At 45.4% G+C, this 15,780-nt stretch overlaps 1 pseudogene; it reads left to right on the forward strand.

The window, feature by feature from the left end:
* Positions 1-11,285: 11,285 nt before the first annotated feature.
* Positions 11,286-13,710, forward strand: LOC129530265 (testis-specific Y-encoded protein 2-like; annotated as a pseudogene).
* Positions 13,711-15,780: the final 2,070 nt, after the last annotated feature.

Here is a 15,780-nt window from a genome sequence, read left to right on the forward strand (position 1 = left end):
TTGATTCTAGGCCTGAGGCACCCGGGGGCACCACTGAGGGTTGTGAAGGTGTCTACCATTCTACTGCATGAGAGGTTCTGGTTGGTGAGTGGGGCAACAAGAAATGACCTGGCATTGCTGCTCCTCCAAGATGTCCAGACTCCCATTTGGCTCTTTGCACCCTTGGGATATCTGAAGAACGTGAATAGTTCAGAATGCTGGCTTTCTGGGCCACAGATTATTATACTAGGTCAGTGGTTAGATTTCTTATTAGGGTAGCAGTTCTAAAAAATGAGGTTCATATTTTTAATATTATGGTTCAAGGAATAAGTATAATCACAATTGTATACATTACTAATTATAAGATATTTAATCCACATAAGAGACCCACTGGGAGATTCGTTTTTGCTTTATAACATGATGGTTCTGATGATAACTTCATAGGCTTTTATATCTGAAAACAATTATATGAGGATCTTTCTCTGTACAGTCAATTTTGCAAACTAAAGTAGAAATGATTTGCTTTCCAACTATTTGCTAACTTCAAAACAAAGGAAAATAAGTTTTTTGTTTTGTTTTGTTTTTACCTCTTTATGAAAATTAAGCCTAAATTTACTTGGAATTTGGAATTTCATAAGTAAAAATTTACTTGTTACTTTTGAAGAGTAGAATTTAAAAAGTGATTAAAGTGTCACGATGCTGTCCACAGTGGCTCAGTCCTGTAATTCCTGCACTTTGGGAGCTTGATCTAGGAGAACTCTTTGGGCCAAGGCATTTGATACCCATCTGGGCAATATAACAAGACTTCATCACTGAACAACAACAGCAAATAGTCTGGTGTAGTGTTGCACACATGTCATCCCAGCTATGTGGGAGGCTGAGACAGGAAGATAGCTTGAGACCGGGAGGCTGAGGCTGCAGTGTGTGAAGACGGTGCCAATACACTCCAGCCTGAGTGACCAAGCAAAACTTATCTCAAAAAATTGGGGGCTGGTGTGGTGACTCATGCCTGTCATCCCAGCACTTTGGGAGGCTGAGACCGGTAAATCTCCTGAAGTCAGGAGTTTGAGACCAGTCCGATCAACCTGGGGAAAACCCACCTCTACTAAAAACACAAAATCAGCCAGGGGTGGTGGTGTGTGTCTGTAATCCCAGCTACTCAGGTGGCTGAGGCAGGAGAATTGCTTGAACTGGAGAGGCAGAGGTTGCATTGAGCCGAGATCAGGCCACTGCATTCCAGATTGATTGACAGAGCTAAACTCCATCTCAAAACAAACAAAAAAAAGTCACTAGAAAGAGAATGAAATAGATAAATATGAGATATAAAGTGTTAATGGTGATAAAATAAACCAAATTTCTTTTTATAAGTTATACATTCAAGTTTAAAGTAATGACGAGACTGTGATAAGACAAACATGGTTTTATCTCAATACTTAGTGTTTAAATGTAACGTGTTCTTTAGGATAGTTATAATCCATTTTTCTTTCTAGGAGAGGTGATGAGAATCCAGAAATGTTAAAGATGCAAGTGATGGAAGCTTCCAGCTGTGCTCACCTGTACTCTGGCATAGGCAGTTCCATTGTTTGCTTCATTACTGAGGCCAAAGACTCTAATGCAAATGTGGTACACAGTCAAATTTTTTTTCTACCTACATGTTAGAGACTATAACTTTGTCCCTATATAAAAGGGTATACAGCATATGATAAATTCAATAAGTTTAATGATAAAATAAATGATAAATGATAAATTTAAGTGGATCACTGACAGGAAACCATTTTATTTTAATTTTATTTATTTTTTATTTTTTTATTCTATTTTATTTTATTATTATTATACTTTAAGTTTTAGGATACATGTGCACAACGTGCAGGTCTGTTACATACGTATACATGTGCCATGTTGATGTGCTGCACCCATTAACTCATCATTTAGCATCAGGTATATCTCCTAATGCTATCCCTACTCCCTCCCCCCACCCCACAATAGTCCCTGGTGTATGATATTCCCCTTCCTGTGTCCATGTGTTCTAATTGTTCAATTCCCACTTGTGAGTGAGAACATGAGGTGTTTGGTTTTTTGTCCTTGTGATAGTTTGCTGAGAATCATGGTTTCTGCTTCATCCATGTCCCTACAAAGGACATGAACTCATCATTTTTTTACGGCTGCATAGTATTCCATGGTGTATATGTGCCATATTTTCTTAATCCAGTCTATCATTGTTGGACATTTGGGTTGGTTCCAAATCTTTGCTATTGTGAATAGCGCTGCAATAAACATATGTGTGCATGTGTCTTTATAGCAGCATGATTTATAATCCTTTGGATATATACCCAGTAATGGGATGGTTGGGTAAAATGGTATTTCTAGTCCTAGATCCCTGAAGAATCACCACACTGACTTCCACAGTGGCTGAAATAGTTTACAGTCCCACCAACAATGTAAAACTGTTCCTATTTCTCCACATCCTCTCCAGCACCTGTTGTTTCCTGACTTTTTAATGATTGCCATTCTAACTGGTGTGAGATGGTGTCTCGTTGTGGTTTTGATTTGCATTTCTCTGATGGCCAGTGATGATGAGCATTTTTTCATGTGTCTGTTGGCTGAGTAAATGTCTTCTTTTGAGATGTGTCTGTTCATATCTGTCACCCACTTTGTGATGGGGTTGTTTTTTTTCTTGTAAGTTTGTTTGAGTTCATTGTAGATTCTGGATATCAGCCCTTTGTCAGATGAGCAGATTGCAAAAATTTTCTCCCATTCTGTAGGTTGCCTGTTCACTCTGACGGTAGTTTCTTTTGCTATGCAGAAGCTCTTTAGTTTAACTAGATCCCATTTGTCAATTTTGGCTTTTGTTGCCATCACTTTTGGTGTTTTAGTCATGAAGTCCTTGCACATGCCTATGTCCTGAATGGTATTGCCTAGGTTTTCTTCTAGGGTTTTTATGGTTTTAGGTCTAACATGTAAGTCTTTAATCCATCTTAAATTAATTTTTGTGTAAGGTGTAAGGAAGGGATCCAGTTTCAGCTTTCTACATATGCCTAGCCAGTTTTCCCAGCAACATTTATTAAATAGGGAATCCTTTCCCCATTGCTTGTTTTTCTCAGGTTTGTCAAAGATCAGATAGTTCTAGACATGCGGCATTATTTCTGAGGGCTCTGTTCTGTTCCATCAGTCTATATCTCCATTCTGGTACCAGTACCATGAGTTTTGGTTACTGTAGCCTTATAGTATAGTTTGAAGTCAGGTAGCATGATGCCTCCAGCTTTGTACTTTTGGCTTAGGATTGACCTGGCAATGTGGGCTCTTTTTTGGTTCCATATGAACTTTAGTTTTTTTCCAATTCTGTGAAAAAAGTCATTGGTAGCTTGATGGGGATGGCATTGAATCTATAAATTACCTTGGGGAGTGTGGCCATTTTCACAATATTGATTCTTCCTGCCCATGAACATGGAATGTTCTTCCATTGGTTTGTATCCTCTTTTATTTCATTGAGCAGTAATTTGTATTTCTCCTTGAAGAGGTCCTTCACATCCCTTGTAAGTTGGATTCCTAGGTATTTTATTCTCTTTGAAGCGATTGTGAATGGGAGTTCACTCATGATTTGGCTCTCTGATTGCCTGTTATTGGTGTATAAGAATGCTTGTGATTTTTGCACATTGATTTTGTATCCTGAGAGTTTGTTGAAGTTGCTTATCAGCTTAAGGAGATTTTGGGTTGAGACGATGGGGTTTTCTAGATATACAATCATGCCATCTGCAGACAGGGACAATTTGACTTCTTATTTTCCTAATTGAATACCCTCTATTTCCTTCTTCTGCCTGGTTGCTCTGGCAGAACTTCCAACACTATGTTGAATAGGAGTGGTGAGAGAGGGCATCCCTGTCTTGTGCCAGTTTTCAAAGGGAATGCTCCCAGTTTTTGCCCATTCAGTATGATATTGGCTGTGGGTTTGTCATAGATAGCTCTTATTATTTTGAGATACGTCCCATCAATACCTAATTTTTGAGAGTTTTTAGCATGAAGCGTTGTTGAATTTTGTCAAAGGCCTTGTCTGCATCTATTGAGATAGTCATGTAGTTTTTGTCTTTGGTTCTCTTTATATGCTGGATTACATTTATTGATTTTTGTATGTTGAACCAGCCTTGCATCCCAGGGATGAAGCCCACTTGATCATGTTGGATAAGCTTTTTGATGTGCTGCTGGATTTGGTTTGCTAGTATTTTACTGAGGATTTTTGCATCAATGTTCATCAAGGATATTGATCTAAAATTCCCTTTTTTTGTTGTGTCTCTGCCATGCTTTGGTATCAGGATGATGCTGGCCTCATAAAATGAGTTACGGAGGATTCTCTCTTTTTCTATTGATTGGTATAGTTTCAGAAGAAATGGTACCAGCTCCTCCTTTTACTTCTGGTAGAACTCAGCTGTGAATCCATCTGGTCCTGGACTTTTTTTGGTTGGTAAACTATTAATCATTGCCTCAGTTTTGGAGCCTATTATTGGACTATTCAGAGATTCAACTTCTTCCTGATTTAGTCTTAGGAGGGTGCACATGTCGAGGAATTTATCCATTTCTTCTAGATTTTCTAGTTTATTTGAGTAGAGGTGTTTATAGTACTCTTTGATGGTAGTTTGTATTTCTGTGGGATCAGTGGTGATATCTCGTTTATCATTTTTATTGCATCTCTTTGATTCTTCTCTCTTTTCTTCTTTATTAGTCTTGCTAGGGGTCTATCAATTTTGCTGATCTTTTCAAAAAACCAGCTCCTGGATTCACTGATTTTTTGAAGGGATTTTTATGTCTCTATTTCCTTCAGTTCTGCTCTGATCTTAGTTATTTCTTGCCTTCTGCTAGCTTTTGAATGCGTTTGCTCTCGCTTCTCTAGTTCTTTTAATTGTGATGTTAGGGTGTCAGTTTTAGATCTTTCCCGCTTTCTTTTGTGGGTATTTAGTGCTATAAATTTCCCTCTACACACTGCTTTGAATGTGTCCCAGTGATTCTTGTATGTTGTGTCTTTGTTCTCATTGGTTTCAAAGAATATCTTTATATGTGCCTTCATTTCGTTATGTACCCAGTAGTCATTCAGGAGCAGGCTGTTCAGTTTCCATGTAGTTGAGCAGCTTTGAATGAGTTTCTTAATCCTGAGTTCTATTTTGATTGCACTATGGTCTGAGAGACAGTTTGTTATAATTTCTGTTCTTTTACATTTGCTGAGGAGTGCTTTATGTCTTTAATTATAGAAAAAAATCTGAAAAAATTTTGTTTTTAATCTCTGAGTTTTCTTACATGGTTTATTAATCTCTAGTCTTACTAAATAGCTAGTATGCTGCTCTTGAAACAAATTAGACATTTTATATAATTCCGGTATTCTAATAATAATAGCTTTACATCTCAGAGTTTAAAACAAGTACCATCTTTTTCTATTTCCCCAATTAAAATAACTTTTTTAAGGTTTAATCTTCAGTGATTTTTGTAGTAATATTTTTGAATGTATTTGATTAGGATGATTCACTTATGTACATATCTGATGTCTCACTTTCTTCTGAATACATCTTTTGTTATCCACTTATTAGATCTAAGGTTAAGAAGTTGGAATAGGGATTTAAATCCAAATGCTACATTTGAATTTACAGGAGTCAGTGAGTTCAGGAAGTGTCATTATGTGCAGACCAATATCTGGCAATGGCAGTTGGAGACAAATAGGCTTCACCAGTCTCAAAGCCCTAGCTACTACCATAAGTCAACACTTCTCCTGGATCTTATCTACTTCAGCAAAGGAAGGCTACCCACTAAACCAGGCCCATGTGCTTTGGGTGAAAACTCCTAAGTCCTCTAGCCTCCTTAAACAGCCAAGCACACTGCCACTTTCTTCAATAACAATTACTGCAGCCCTGAGACTTTGGTAGCCTAGTGACTATAACTAGTGATGCTACAGTCTGGTCACAGTGTGATAAAACACCAGAGCAACAACAACAAAATATTGACTTAAGCCTTCTAAAATCTCTAAATATACCTTCAATAAATATGTTTTTTGCTACATAACAACTGCTTTCTACTTCCTGGACTAATGCTTGGCCTTGGATTGTTTTCATTCTTGAAATTGATTCAAAATTGTATATTTAACATGAAGGTGAATACAGAATTTCAGGCGTCAGCAAATAATATTTTCAAAATGATGCAAAATACGAATGTGAAATTGTATTTTTGAAGTTTACTATTCTTTCAAATTATATTCTAACACCTACCCACTCACACAATTTTTTATAACGATCTGCATGTTCTCTTCAGGTGGGAGAAAAACAGTATCAGAGTTCTTAATAATTTATAAAAGACAGAATGACAATACTATACAAGGTTTAATCAATTCACAATATTGTATTTACTGAATGAAAAACATTACTTTTAAAATCTTACTAAAGTATTAAGTAAATAAAGTATATGATTTCAATAACTCTAAAATACACATACATGAAGAAAATAGAACAAGGATTAAAATACATAAACAAACACATGAGGCCTGGTGTGGTGGCCCACACCTGGAAACCCAGCATTTTGGGAGGCCAGTGTGGTTGGATCACTTGAGGTCAGGAGTACAAGACCAGCCTGGCAAATATGGTGAAGCCCAGTCTTGACTAAAAATACGAAAATTAGCTGGACATGGTGGCATGCACCTGTAATCTCAGCTCCTCGGAAGGTTGAGGTAGGGGAATCCTTGAAGCTGGGAGGCAGAGGTTGCGGTGAGCTGAGATCATGCCACTTCACTCCAGCCTGGGTGACATAGTGAGACTCTATCTCAAAAGAAACAAACAAACAAAGAAACACCCCAAAAACTAATGAATAAAAAAAAATCAGTACTAGAAAAAGTGCTCACAGGAAACTCACATATCTGACAGAACACAAAATTCCTTTAAAACAAAAGTTCCAGAAGGGGCAAATAAGAAAACAAATTTAACATCTCGTATATAGAGTACAAATAGTAAACTGAAAAGAACCACGGGGGGAAAAATCAAAGTTTACAACTAGTTCTCTAAAAGAAGCTGAAAATCCCTCAAAAACTTCCTAGTGTCCATGTCTCTGTATTGCGAAAACGATCATAAAAATTTCCAGGAGTAGAACAATAAAAATGTATCTTAAAACTTCATAAACACTTCAAGTCTCACATACAAATTGTAATGGAAAATGGATCAGTCTGCAGTTTTTTCATACAGTTATGAACAAATTATATTTCCGCATACTTAAATTTGTTTTTTCAATATTCTAAGAAATTAACTTTTATATTAACAGTAGGCGATGTAACAAAGCAGGTCTTTATCAAGATAACTGACACTGGATGTCCATGGCATTACTCAGGTGGGTCTTAATTCCCAGCCAGATTCCCTCCCTGGACACACACTGAGGGTCCCCATCCATTTTGTAATCTCTTAACATTTCCTCCCCCAGAGGAAACTCTAAAATACAAGTACATGGAGAATGTAGAACATTTCCTCACACTGGAGCCCAGTGTTGTCTTCCAGATTCCCTGTGCAGTGGCCTGTCTTATCTGGGAAGGAAGGGCAGTTGGAGTGAAAATGACAGAGGGGAGAATGCATATCAGGGGAGCCTGGGCTCCTTGAAACAGAACATGACGGGCCTGGGAGAACCATTCCGAAAGGACGTAGACCTAGAAGGGCCTCAGGTAGACATCCGCACAGGGAGGGAGGGGGCCCTGGTTGAGCTCAAACTGAGCCCCAGTGGGTAGGAGGCCTCAAGGCAGACGAGGGAGGTGGTGCGTGATGATAAGACAGCTATCCCTTAAGCCTTGCTTCTCACCCACTGACTTTAGCCACATATGCATCATAGGTAGCTTAGGGTTCCCCAATCCTTAAATGTGGGTGTTACAGTTCCCTTATGGGCCCTTCTGCCCCAACCCATGGATGGCGTGGGATTGCTCACTGCAGTCTCCTCCATGATCCTTGGGTTCTCCAAGTAGGGCACAGATCCAGGACTCAAAGGCCTTTCAGTTCACATCCCTAGGCTCCTTGCCTGGCCTCCTCTCTGTTCCCTCTCTAATGCTGTCCCTCCCCTCCCTGGGGTAGAACTGCAAGGGATTGAGCCATAGGCCCTGGCTGATGATGTGGAAGAATGTAGAAGGGGGTCCACTACAGGTCACGTCAGGGTTCAAAGCCAGTTCCCCAAAGGCCAAGGAAAGACCAGCGAGGTCCTTTCCCATGATGCCCCTTGGCAGACTCGACCTCAGAAATCCTGCAAAAACCCAGGCAGTCATGTTCAGCCAACCAACTGAACAAGCTCAGGTAGGCCATATTCTGCCTGCAGCTGGAGGCTTGACCTTCACGATCCCAGAACCAGTGGACTGCAGTGGAATGAGACACCCTGTATCCTGGAGGCAGAGGAGCCAGGAAGGTTCAAGCCAGGCTGACCCTCTCACACACCAGCTCCCCTACCATGCTGGGAGGCATTCCTTACCAAGGATGCCAACACAATACTCCTGAATGATCACTTCACTGTGGAAGTAAAGGTTGTGATGAAAGTAAATCTTCTTCCTGCGGCCAGTAACCTGGATGTCTGTGTTCCTCCATCTGCCTGACCAAGAAGGAGAAAGAGGATGGACTCAATGGGACCATTTCATCTAGCGGGGCTGAGGTGGCCTGCTAGCTGGAGTGAAGCATGAGTTTCCCCTTCCCAGCTCTGCCACTGAGACACCACCGGGGCCCAGGGGGACCTCAAGCTGAGTCAGACACCAGACCCCTCCCATAGCCCCCAGCTCCCCAGCCTGACCATCATGTAGCACAGCAGGACTTCATTATGGTTTCTGACCCATGCCGACATCTGGGTGTGCCAAACAATCTACCTCTGGTCAAGGAGCCTCCAGATGATTGGGTGGGCAAGCCTCGTGAAACCCTGCAATTTGCAAGAGCACAGAGAATGTGGAGCAGGGCTATATCCCAGACATATGGCCTGTCACCCTCCCTTGTTTATCCTCTGCCTCTGTCTGGAGAGGAAGCAACGTCACAACTATGGTTGTTTTTGGGGTGGGTGGAGCCAGGCCAAGACAGCTGAGCTGACCCCGGACCGGAGGCGGAATAAGTGGGCAGGTGGTTGCAGCTTAGGGGCAGGGGGCGGGGTGATGTGAGGCGATTGCTTACTCAGGGTTCATGAGCTGCAGGAGGCCCTGGTGTGCAGGGTGCTGGACATGCTCTGCTGATGTCCGGGTGTATGGTGTCCTCTTATCCCGGTCTTCCTGAGGGTTGGGCCTGTACACTTGAGGGAAGCCCTGTAGGTAGAATGGGCTGCAGCGTTGTGCCTCGTGCTCCCCCTGGGGCTCGCGTGGGTGCAAAGGAGGTTATATATGCTCAGGGCCTACACCGCTTTGGGTGCAGCGCCGGCAGAGGGAAGAAAGCATACTGGGGAGCTGGTGCCTGCCTTGTGGAGGTCAGCAGCCCGATGCACGGCGAACCCGAGTCTTCAGCACCTTGTGTTTCTGGGGTGAGCCTGTTGGAAACAGGCACTCAGAGCGGGGGTGGTTCAATGGCTGGCACGGGCGTGCGGACTCCCCTTCCTCCAGGGCATTTCCCAAGGAAACGTACCCTTTAACTTTCCGCTGTGAGTGAAGGGCCCTTGGTACTGCGATTCTTCCTTGTGAGTGCCGTGCTTGGCTCCCCTTCCCTACCACGTACTCTCACGGCTCCCACTAGCAAGCTGGCCTCTGATCTGCAGAAACCTGGCCTCGACTCCCACCCTGTCCCCCATCTCCTGCCTCCTGGCTGACCCCTTGCGCCTCCCACCTGGCTCCTCCCCCCACCCAGCCCCCATTCCCCCCCCCTGAAGCCCGATGCCTAATCCCCTGCTGCTAGCCATCCCAAATCGGCAGCTGCAAAGATATGGCTCTGGCCCAGAAGCCGGAGATGCCCTGTGGCCTTGGGCATTCACGGAGCCCAGCTCCAAGTGAAGGATCTCCAGCAAGTCCATTGACTCCCCAGGTATGCTGGGTCCAGGGCCAGGCTTGCCCGCTGGTTCACCTTCTGCCACTCCACGTCGGTCTTCTCCTCAACCACCACCTCCACCTCAGCCGTTATGTCTTCCAACCATCAGCACCACCTCCTCTTCCAAGGCTGCGTCCTTGCTCTGTGCCCCGGCTGTCCTCTCCAGCAGAGCCTCCAGCCTGAACACTGTGCCCCTCTGGTGCTCCCGCAGACCCGGGCCTATGGAGTCCAGCCAATCCTCGTCACCCCTAGGCTCTGGGGGCCGCTCCTCAGGAGGCCCCCTCCCCAAAAGGCCCATGGGCAGCGACCTGCTGAGAACCTAGTCCCACACCTATGTGGACCCAGGTTTCCTAAGGAGTCCCGATGGGCCCGCAGATTGCAGCACTCGCCTTGGGGCTCAAGTCCCCTGCAGGGTCAACTGCGCACAGGAGCTCGGGAGCCAGAGGAGGAGGACCTGGGCTTGCAGAGCCCCACCAGCAGGCACGGAAGCCGCTGCTGCGCGTGTGGGAGCCTCTGGATCAGCAAGGCAGTGCACAACAGCATGCACGCAGGCCGTCGATGGCCAGTCCTGGAGGCTGGCCTCCTGTTTGCCCAGGGCATAGGACAAGAGGCCCTTTGGAATGCTCCTTGGAATACAGCTTCCTCAGGGAGGAAGCATGGAACGCGGAGCCTGTATTTGCTTAGGCCTGGGAGAGTGCGAGCCGGGGTTCTGGCCTCTGGAGCAGACGAATTCCACCTCAGCATAATCAGGTGACTTTCCTCCCATGCTCCGCCCCGACCCCCTTTCCCCGGGACACCCGCCGCCGCCCTCATCCCAGCAGCCAGAGTGAGTTCTCTGGATCTGCAATATTCCATACCACCTACCTGGCCTGCCTAATGAAGTGAGATGTTTCACTGTGGGTCAATGATTTGTTCCCTGTGGGTCAATGATTTGCCACACTCAGGATGTCAGTTAGGGCACAGGGCTTCCATACCCACAGTTCCAAAGGCCACGCCGCCTGCGTGTGCCTGGACACAGAGCTACCTGGCACAAGCTCCGAGGGCTTCTCAGAGGAGGCTTAACCCAGGAGGCTGGGACTGCAGGCCAACCTGGGTTGGTGCAGCCCAGGGAGGGGCCCACATCCTTGCACTGATTGGCCACGCAGGGAGGCCGGCGGTCTTGGCACGGCTCCCGGAGCCCTTTGAGTGCAGTCCATTAGGAGGTGTCTGGAAGCCTGGGGCTGGCGCCCTGAGGGACCGCCGACCCACAAGCTCTAGTAAGGGCAGCGGCAGGGTTCCTGTGGCGTGGGTCGGGCAGCACAGGTGGTGGTCTGTGGGAGTCCGGAGAAGGGCACTGTCTTCAGGATGGAGGCTCTACAGGAGGGGGCTCCCTGGGCGCAGAGCGAGGAGGCAGCCTGGGTGGAGGAGGCGGTGCTGGTGTTGGATGACATAGTCGCGGAGGTGGAGGTAGTGGCCCAGGAGGAGGCCGACGTGGAGCGCCTGGAGGAGGACCAGCGGGCACAGCCTGGCCCTGGGCCCATGACCCCAGAGTCGACACTGGAGGAACTACTGGCCATTCAGTTGGAGCTAGAGCCGGTTAATGCCGGAGCCAGGAAGGCCTTTTCTCAGCAGAGGGGAAAGATGGAGCGGAGGCGCAAGCCCCACCTGGACCGCAGAGGCTCATTCATCCAGAGCATCCCTGGCTTCTTGGCCAGTGCTGTAACCTTGTCAGTGTTTCTTCTGCCTTCTAGTTGAGAGGTGCTCTTGGAGAAGTGTAAGTAACTTAACGGGCAGCTCGGCATCGATGTGACTATTTGGGGAAAAACAGTGAGTTGCCATGGACAAGTGTGGTTGTAGAAAGCCGGAGCAGACGCGGGTACTCGTTTCCTGCATGCGGCAGAGAAACCCTTCGTGAGGCCCAGCAGCAGACGTTTGGGGCATCTTTTTCAAGAGCAGAAGCAAGTTCTCACCAGAACAGGTTTTTCTGTGAATCAAGCTATTGTTAAGGGAGTGTGATTGCTCCCCCTTGCCAGTCCGATCTGGGACTGGGCGTCTTCCGGTATAAGCAGATTCTGCCACTCCTCAGACACAAGCAACCCTCTGCAAATCGTCCCTCCCCATGTCAGTGCAGTCGGCCTCAGAAGTATACACCCTCTGTGAACCCAAGAGGCCTTACTTCAGGGGGAAGAGAGGAAAAAAGGAGGTCATATATGGAAGCACATCTGAGAAATCCCCCACCCCAGCCTCTGGGTGCTCTTCAGCCTTCTTCCCTGTTGCTTCTAGCTTTTCCTTCCATTGCATCTAAAGGCTCTTTGACCTAAATCAGATTGCAAACCACCTCCAGATGTCAGCCCTGATCTCTGACCAAGATGAAGACATGCTGAGCTACATGATCACCTTGGAGGTGAGGCAAGGAAGACTGAGTCTAGAGGGTTTAGTAGGGGAGGGTAAGGGAAATAATTTATTCCTGTAAGCAACAGTGGGCACCTTATCTGAAAACGTATTTAAGTTTTCTCCACCTTGTCCTGACAGGTGAAAGAAGCCAAGCATTCCGTTCTTCTCTGCAAGATCATGTTGTTCTTTCAGAGTAACCCCTACTTCCAAAATCAAGTGATTACCAAGGAATATCTCATGAACCTCACAGGTAACAGGTGGCTCCCACGATGGGTAGTGGAAGGAAGATGGTGGGTGGATCATTGCCGTCATGATCCAGCCCCCTTCCCACAAAATCCTGTCTCTGTGGAATACAGGGCTTCCCATTCCACTCCAATTCAGTGGTATTAGGATTATGAAGTTAAGGCCTATCGCCTATCACCACAGACACCACAACAGGAGCCTTAACTTCTTCAGCTGGTTTTCTGACCACAACTTCGCAGGATCTAATAGGATTGCTAACGTGAGTCCTCACTGGGAAACATCAGGAATGACCCTGCTATGTTCCCGGCCGCATGGGTCACCAGTCTGAAACCTGATGAAGTCTTTCCCGATTGATTCTTCTGATAGATCCTATGTAAGGGCCTGTGGCCCAGTTCCCTGCAATACTACACGAGGATGAAGCCACCTGAAGAGCGAACAGAGATTTCAGGTGAGCTGCTCAGTTGGAACTGGAGCTGTTTGATGCCCACTATGAGGGGTTTGACACACCTCCCTATTCAGGGAGCCTGGGTGCTCATTTCATACATGTAGAAATTCCTTGAGAAGAAGACACAGAGTGACAGAATCTGGGAGATTCAAGGCATTGGGCTGAAAAAGGCTCATTAGAGACTGCACTGTCAAGCAGGTTATAGCTGTGGAGTCTGAAGCCCAGGGAAGCATAGTGCATGTCCAGACTCACTGAGAAGTAAAGCTGAATCATTAACTTCAATCTGTGGCACTTGATTCCATGGCCGTCAACCCTACCGGCAGTCATCCTACCAACCCCTTAAGACTGGGCTCCCTGAATGGGCCTCCTTGTCGCCTTTGCCACCGACCACAAAAGACTGTTTCAATTGATGGATTTTCTTAAGCTATTGCCCCATCAGATTTCTGTGTGCTTTTAGTATGCAATGCATCTTGTAAGCTGACTCCCATCATAGAGAATACTGGGAATGGGGCAGGTATTGCAGAGAACAGTTTGTAACACATGGTAGGAAGAGGCTTAAGAGATCACAAATGGGGAAGGGGTAGTCTTTTCTCGGCAGGCCTTAAAATTAAAACATTTTAAAGTATGGCCCCGAGGAAATACATTTTGATATGCATTTGTGTTTCTCTAGGGGACTCCCAGATTTTGAGTTGAATATGATGGAGCATCAGACTTTACCTAAAACAGCACAACTCCTAAAAAGTTACTACAGTATGCAGGATATCAGTACTCAGCATGGTCTTATGCACAGGAACTAAAGGAAAAACAGACCCAGTCCCAAAAAATGCAGACAGGAAAAGGGGGTAAACTTGGATTGTATGGAATGAAAAATAAATACTATTAAGGATGTATGATTCTGCATGTATGTGTGTGTTTATGTGTGTGTGTCTGTGTGTGTGGGTATGTTTATCCTTTGGATTCAGTTGTCATAATGAATTGGTCAATCTATATGTTTTATTCTCTTCATGGAAATGACCACTCCATGTCAGAGCTAGGCCTCCAATGTTGTAGAGTGAATGGGTATGGAATACTTCGGGATTCTTCCTGCAGGACAGAGTTGGGGAGGTAAAAGAAAGAGAAAGTTTAGTTGGAGGCTCACTTCATCCTATGGAAACAGAGGTAGTTCAACAAAAGGGGTTAATGGGCACTAAGATATCCAGGGCCCAGTTTGCTGGGATAAGGCACTTCCAAAATCCTTCATTTTGGGTGTCATCAGACACACTAAGATAGCACAAGACGATGGAAATCTGAAAGTTCACTTTCGTGTTGAAGTCACATGTTCTCCTTTTAAAGCGGAAAGCATAATCCTTTTCTGGGACAATCAGCATCTCAGGACAAGGGGTCCCATCACTGTGAGAAGAAATAGGTTTGTAAGGTGTATGGAGGGACTGTGGAAAAGTTTACAGAGGTATGTGGGAAGGCATTCAGGATACAACTTTTTTTTTTTTTTTTTTGAGATGGAGTCTCACTCTGTCACTCAGGCTGGAGTGCAAATTTCGGCTCACTGCAAGCACCACCTCCTGGGTTCACGCCTTTCTCCTGCCTCAGCCTCCTGAGTAGCTGGAACTACAGGTGCCTGCCACCACGCCTGGCTAATTTTTTATATTTTTAGCAGAGACAGGGTTTCACCCTGTTAGCCAGGATGGTCTTGATCTCCTGAGCCCATGATCTGCCCACCTCGGCCTCCCAAAGTGCTGGGATTACAAGCATGAGCCACCGCACCTGGCTGCCTTTTTTTTTCTGGCATACTTGACTAAGGGAAAACACAAACATGCAGAAGTGAGGGGAGAGGGTGGATTTGTGGAATATAAGATGGTCAGAGGATCCACGCATGGACTTTCCATCACTTGATGAACCAGAATATGGACACTGTTATTGATGTTTGCATCTTTAGTTGGGCTAAGCTTTTCTCCAAGATTCTTATTAGGTGAGGCGCCAATAATGTATGTAGCTAACGGCATTACCAGCGCATTTGGAGCTCAAGCAAACCCTAGTGAGACTCTATTCTCCCCACTGATTGGCACTGCAGATTGTTTCTGGAGCCCAGGGCCCTTTTATTCTCTGTGGCCTTTTCAGCATACTTTGCATAAGGTTAAGAATTTAAAGAGTGGGAATGGGGCAGCAGATTGGTGTGTGCACTCAGGGCAACTCAGATTGGGAAATGTGTGGGGACTTGCCTACCATAAGGTCGTTTGAAAATGTCTTGCCGCAAATTTAATGCATAGGAAAAAGTTGAGGAAAGGATCTTGCAATGATTTTTCTAGGAGGTAAATAGATAAGGAAAATACGGTGAGTAGATGCCAGGGCTAGTTTCGGAGCTAGCCGGTTTTAAACTGGTAGTAGGGGAACAGCTTTTCCCAAGGCAGGCAGCAAACCAGGAACTGTCTATAATGGACCGGCGTGCCATGGGCTGGTGACTCCGCCATATTGGCCACCCCAAAGAGTGAACATGGCTGACTGTGCTTCTTCCTCGAATCCTGCATGCAGTTCAGTCTAGTGATTTCATATGAGCTCCATTGTTTAGGTATTATCAGAGATCGTGCTGAATTATACAGTCTGTCTAATGCTTCTTCCACTGAATATCCATACATGTGGGCCACAGATGCTAAGGTCACTGACGAACTTGCATTCTGTCTCAGTAACACTGAAACACCTCTGTTATTTCTAGTGTCAGGGTCTTGGTGTTTTTTTCATGTTTAAACTGCCAAGTGTGTGTCTGTATTT

The sequence above is a fragment of the Gorilla gorilla genome, chromosome Y (genome assembly GCF_029281585.2).
Source record: "Gorilla gorilla gorilla isolate KB3781 chromosome Y, NHGRI_mGorGor1-v2.1_pri, whole genome shotgun sequence".
Classification (NCBI taxonomy): domain Eukaryota; kingdom Metazoa; phylum Chordata; class Mammalia; order Primates; family Hominidae; genus Gorilla; species Gorilla gorilla.